The following is a 6,000-nucleotide window of genomic DNA, read 5'->3' as shown; positions in this document are numbered from 1 at the left end:
TATATGCCCAGTAGTGGGATTGCTGCATCATATGGTAGTTCTATTTTTAGTTTTTTAAGGAACCTCCATACTGTTCTCCATAGTATCTGTATCAATTGACATTCCCACCAACAGTGCAAGAGGGTTCTCTTTTTCTCCACACGCTCTCCATCTTTTATTTTTTGTAGATATTTTGATGATGGCTCTTCTGACCATTGTGAGGTGATACCTCATTGTAGTTTTGATTTGCATTTCTCTAATGGTTAGTGATGTTGAGCATCCTTTCATGTATTTGTTGGCAATATCTTCTTTGGAGAAATGTCTATTTAGATCTTCTGCCCATTTCTGGATTGAGTTGTTTGCTTTTTTGATATTGAGCTAAATAAGCTGCTTGTATATTTTGGAGATTAATCCTTTGTAAGTTGCTTCATTTGCAAATATTTTCTCCCTAGCTGAGAGTTGTCTTTTTGTCTTGTATATGGTTTCCTTTGCTGTGCCAAATCTTTTAAGTTTCATTAGGTTCCATTTGTTTATTTTTGTTTTTATTTCGATTACTTTAGGAGGTGGGTCAAAAAGGATCTTGCTCTAATTTATGTCATAGAGTGTTCTGCCTATGTTTTCCTCTAAGAGTTTTATAGTGTCTGGCCTTACATTTAGGTCTTTAATCCATTTTGAGTTTATTTTTGTGTATGGTGTTAGGGAGTGTTCTAATTTCATTCTTTTCCATGTAGCTGTCTGGTTTTCCCAGCACAAATTATTGAAGATGCTGTCTTTTCTTCATTGTATATTCTTGCCTCCTTTATCAAAGATCAGGTGACCATATGTGTGTGGGTTTATATCTGGACTTTCTATCCTGTTCCATTGATCTATATTTCTGTTTTCTGCCAGTACCATACTGCCTTGATTACTTTAGCTTTGTAGTATTGTCTGAAGTCTGGGAGCTTGGTTCCTCGAGCTCTGTTTTTCTTTCTCAAGATTGCTTTGGCCACTCGAGGCCTTTTGGGTTTCCATACAAGTTGTGAAATTTTTTGTTCTAGTTCTGTGAAAAATGCCATTGGTAGTTTGTTAGGGATTGCATTGAATCTGTAGATTGCTTTGGGTAGTATTGTCATTTTCACAATGTTGATTCTTCCAATCCAAGAACATGGTATATCTCTCCATCTATTTGTATCATCTTTAATTTCTTACATCAGTATCTTACAGTGTTCTGCATACAGGTCTTTTGTCTCCTTAAGTAGGGTTATTCCTAGGTATTTTATTCTTTTTATTGCAATAGTAAATGGGAGTGTTTCCTTAATTTCTCTTTCAGATTTTTCATCATTAGTGTGTAAGAATGCGAGATATTTCTGTGCATTAATTTTCTATCCTGCTACTTTACCAGATTCATTGATTAGCTCTGGTAGGTTTCTGGTAGCATCTTTAGGATTCTCTCTATGTAATATTATGTCATATGCAAACAGTGACAGATTTACTTCTTCTTTTCCAGTTTGGATTCCTTTTATTGATTTTTCTTCTCTGATTGCTGTGGCTAAAACTTCTAAGACTAGGTTCAATAATAGCGGTGAGAGTGGACAACCTTGTCTTTTTCCTGGTCTTAGTGGAAACGGTTTTATTGTTTCACCATTGAGAACAGTGTTGGCTGTGGGTTTGTCATATATGGCCTTTATTATGTTGAGGTAAGTTCCCTCTATGCCTACTTTCTGGAGGGTTTTTATCATAAATGGGTGTTGAAATTTGTTGAAAGCTTTTTCTGCCACTAGTGAGATTATCATATTGTTTTTATCCTTAGTTTTCTAATTTGGTGTATCACATTGATTGCTTTGTGTATATTGAAGAATCCTTGCATTCCTGGGATAAACCCCACTTGATCATGGTGTATGATCCTTTTAATGTGGTGTTGGATTCCCTTTGCTAGTATTTTGTTGAGGATTTTTGCATCTATGTTCATCAGTGATACTGGCCTGTAGTTTTTTTCTTTCTGACATCTTTGTCTTGTTTTGGTATAAGGGTGATGGTGGTCTTGTAGAATGAGTTTGGGAGTGTTCCTCCCTCTGCTGTATTTTGGAAGAGTTTGAGAAGGATAGGTGTTAGCTCTCCCATAAATGTTTGTTAGAATTTGCCTGTGAAGCCATCTGATCCTGGGCTTTTGTTTGTTGGAAGATTTTAAATCACAGTTTCAAATTCAGTGCTTGTGATTGGTCTGTTTATGTTTTCTGTTTCTTCTTGTTCAGTCGCGGAAGATTGTTCTTTTCTAAGAATTTGTCCATTTCTTCCAGGTTGTCCATTTTATTGGCATAGAATTGCTTGTAGTAATCTCTCATGATCCTTTGTATTTCTGCAGTGTCAGTGGTTACTTCTCCTTTTTCATTTCTAATTCTGTTGATTTGAGTCTTTTCCTTTTTTTTGTTGATGAGTCTGGCTAATGGTTTATTAATTTTGTTTATCTTCTCAAAGAACCAGCTTTTAGTTTTACTGATCTTTTCTATTGTTTCCGTCATTTCTTTTTCTTTTATTTTTGATCTGATCTTTGTGATATCTTTCCTTTTGCTAACTTTGGGGTTTTTTGGTTCTTCTTTCTCTAATTGCTTTAGGTTTAAATTTAGGTTGTTTATTTGAGATTTTTCTTGTTTCTTGAGGTAGGATTGTATTGTTATAAGCTTCCCTCTTAGACGTGCTTTTGCTGCATCCCATAGGATTTGGGTCGTCGTGTTTTCATTGTCATTTGTTTCTAGGTAGTGTTTGAATTCCTCTTTGATTAGTTCAGTGATCTCTTGTTTATTTAGTTGTGTACTGTTTAGCCTCCATATGTTTGTATTTTTCACGGGTTTTTTTCTTGTAATTGATATCTGGTCTCATAGCATTGAGGTCAGAAAAGATACTTGATACGATTTCAGTTTTCTTAAATTTAACAAGGCTTGATTTGTGACCCAAGATATGATCTATCCTGGAGAATGTTCCATGAGCACTTGGGAAGAAAGCGTATTCTGCTGTTTTTGGATGGAATGTCCTATAAATATCAATTGAGTACATCTTGTTTAATGTGTCATTTAAAGCTTGTGTTTCCTTGTATGTTTTCATTTTGGATGACCTGCCCATTGGTGAAAGTGGGGTGTTAAAGTCCCCTACTATTATTGTGTTACTGTTAATTTCCCCTTTTATGGCTGTTAGCATTTTCCTTATATACTGAGGTGCTTTCTATGTTGGGTGCGTAAATATTTACGACTGTTATATCTTCTACTTGGATTGATCCCTTGATCATTATGTAGTGTCCTTCTTTGTCTCTTGTAATAGTCTTTATTTTAAAGTCTATTTTTTCTCATATGAGAATTGCTACTCCAGCTCTCTTTTGATTTCCATTTCCATGGAATATCCTTTTCCATCCCCTCACTTTCAGTCTGTATGTGTTCCTAGGTCTGAAGGTGGTCTGTCATAGACAGCATATATACAGGTCTTGTTTTTGTATCTATTCAACCTGTCTTCTCTTTTAGGTGGAACCTTTAATCCATTTACATTTAAGGTAATTATCAATATGTATGTTCCTATTACCATTTTCTTTATTGTTCTGGGTTTGCTTTTGTAGGTCTTTTTCTTCTCTTGTAGTTCCTGCCTAGAGAAGTTCCTTTAGCTTTTGTTGTAAAGGTCGTTTGGTGTCACTGAATTCTCTTAGCTTTTGCTTGTCTGTAAAGATTTTAATTTCTCTGTCGAATCTGAATGAGATCCTTGCTGAGTAGAGTAATCTTGGTTGTAGGTTTTTTCCTTTCATCACTTTAAATATGTCCTGCTACTCTGTTCTGGCTTGCAGAGTTTCTGCTGAAAGATCAACTGTTAACCTTATGGGGATTCCCTTGTAATTTATTTGTTGCTTTCCCTTGCTGCTTTTAATATTTTTTCTTTGTATTTAATTTCATAGTTTGATTAATGTATGTCTTGACATGTTTCTCCTTGTGTTTATCCTGTATGGGACTCTCTGTGCTTCCTGGACTTGATTGACTATTTCCTTTTCCATATTAGGGAAGTTTTCAAGTTTAATCTCTTCAAATACTTTCTCAGTCCCGTTCTTTTTCTCTTCTTCTGGGACCCGTATAAGTCGAATGTTGGTCCTTTTAATGTTGTCCAACAGGTCTCTGCGAGTGTCCTCAATTCTTTTTATTCTTGTTTCTTTATTCTACTCTGCGGTAGTTATTTCTACTATTTTGTCTTCCAGGTCACTTATCCGTTCTTCTACCTCAGTTATTCTGCTATTGATTCCTTCTAGAGAGTTTTTAATTTCATTTATTGTGTTGTTCATCATTGTTTGTTTGCTCTTTAGTTCTTCTAGATCCTTGTTAAACCTTTCTTGTATTTTCTCCATTCTATTTCCAAGATTTTGGATCATCTTTACTATCATTATTCTGAATTCTTTTTCAGGTAGACTGCCTATTTCCTCTTCATTTGTTTGGTCTGGTGGGTTTTTACTTTGCTCCTTCATCTGCTGCGTATTTCTCTCCCTTCTCATTTTTATTAACTTACTGTATTTGGGGTCTCCTTTTCACAGGCAGCAGCTTCGTAGTTCCTGTTGTTTTCGGTGTCTGCCCGCAGTGGCTAAGGTTGGTTCGGTGGATTGTGTAGGCTTCCTGGTGGAGGGGAGTGTTGCCTGTATTCTGATGGATGAAGCTGGATCTTGTCTTTCTGTTGGGCAGGACCACATCCAGTGGTGTGTTTTAGGGTGTCTGTGAATTTAGTTTGATTTTAGGCAGCCTCTGCTAATGGGTCGAGTTGTGTTCCTGTCTTGCTAGTTGTTTGGTATAGGGTGTCTGGCACTGGAGCTTGCTGGTCGTTGAGTGGAGTTGGGTCTTAGCGTTGAGACGGAGGTCTGTTGGAGAGCCCTCACTGACTGATATTATGAGAGGCTGGGTGGTCTCTGGTGGTCCAGTGTCCTGAACTTGGCTCTCCCATCTCAGCCGGCTGGAGCACCAAGACCCTGTCAGCCATATGGCTGCTAGTTTTGGATGGTCTACTGCAGTGACGGGAGATGGTTGTGGCTCACCATGGGGACAAGGACACTGGCAACAGAAGTTCTCCTTTGCGTGAGCAAAGTTCTCCTTTGCGTGAGCAAAACAGTGTGGACACACTGTTGGGTGCTGCCTTGTGTGGTGGCTTCAGGCCCTCTGGAGGGTGGGGTAGGCTTCCCGCATGGTTGGCCATGTGGCCTGATGGTGCATGGCTGAACTTGCTGGTCAGTGGGGTTCCTCATAAGATTGGCTGTGCAGCTAACAGGGCTGTGTGGCTGCTGCAGGCCCACTTGTGGGCAGGGCAAGTTTCTGGCAATTATAGAAAGAAGGAAGATTTAAAAACTTGTCAGCTCTGATGTCATTGTTGTAGAACAAAACGGCACTTGTCAGCTCTTGTGTCATTGTCATAGAATGAGTTCCCAAAAAATGGCCTCTGCCAGCATCCCCATTCCTAGGGAGAGCCAGTTGCCTCCTGCCTCTCTAGGAGGCTCTCCAACATCAGTGAGTGGGTCTGACCTAGGCTCCTTTCAAACCACTGTCTGCGTGCTGGGGCTTGAAACATGTGAAGTTTTGTGTGTGTCTTTTAGGAATGGAGTCTTTGTTTCCTACAGTCCTCTAGCTCACCTGAAATAAGCCCTGTGGTTTTCAAAGCCAGACATTCTGGGGGCTCATCTTTCCAGTGCAGGACCCTGAAGCTGGGGGGCCCAGTGTAGAACTTAGACCCCTCGCTCCTTGGGGAGAACCTCTCTGGCTATGATATTCCTCTTGCTTGTGGCTTGCTGACCCAGGTGTGTGGGTCCTGGATATACCATATCTCTGCCCTTCCTACCTATCTTCTTTATGTCTTTGGAAAATCTTTTCTTCCAGTCTTCAGGTTGTTCTCATGGATAGTTGTTCTGTAAGTAGTTATAATTTTGGTGTGCCCATGGGAAGAGCTGAATTCAGGGTCTTCCTACTCTACCATCTTGGAGAAGCCTCCTCACAGGGATTTTCATATTCTTATCACTTGGTGTACTGTCTGTTAGACATA

The sequence above is a fragment of the Pseudorca crassidens genome, chromosome 4 (assembly GCF_039906515.1).
Source record: "Pseudorca crassidens isolate mPseCra1 chromosome 4, mPseCra1.hap1, whole genome shotgun sequence".
NCBI lineage: Eukaryota > Metazoa > Chordata > Mammalia > Artiodactyla > Delphinidae > Pseudorca > Pseudorca crassidens.
This window is presented reverse-complemented; position numbering follows the sequence as displayed.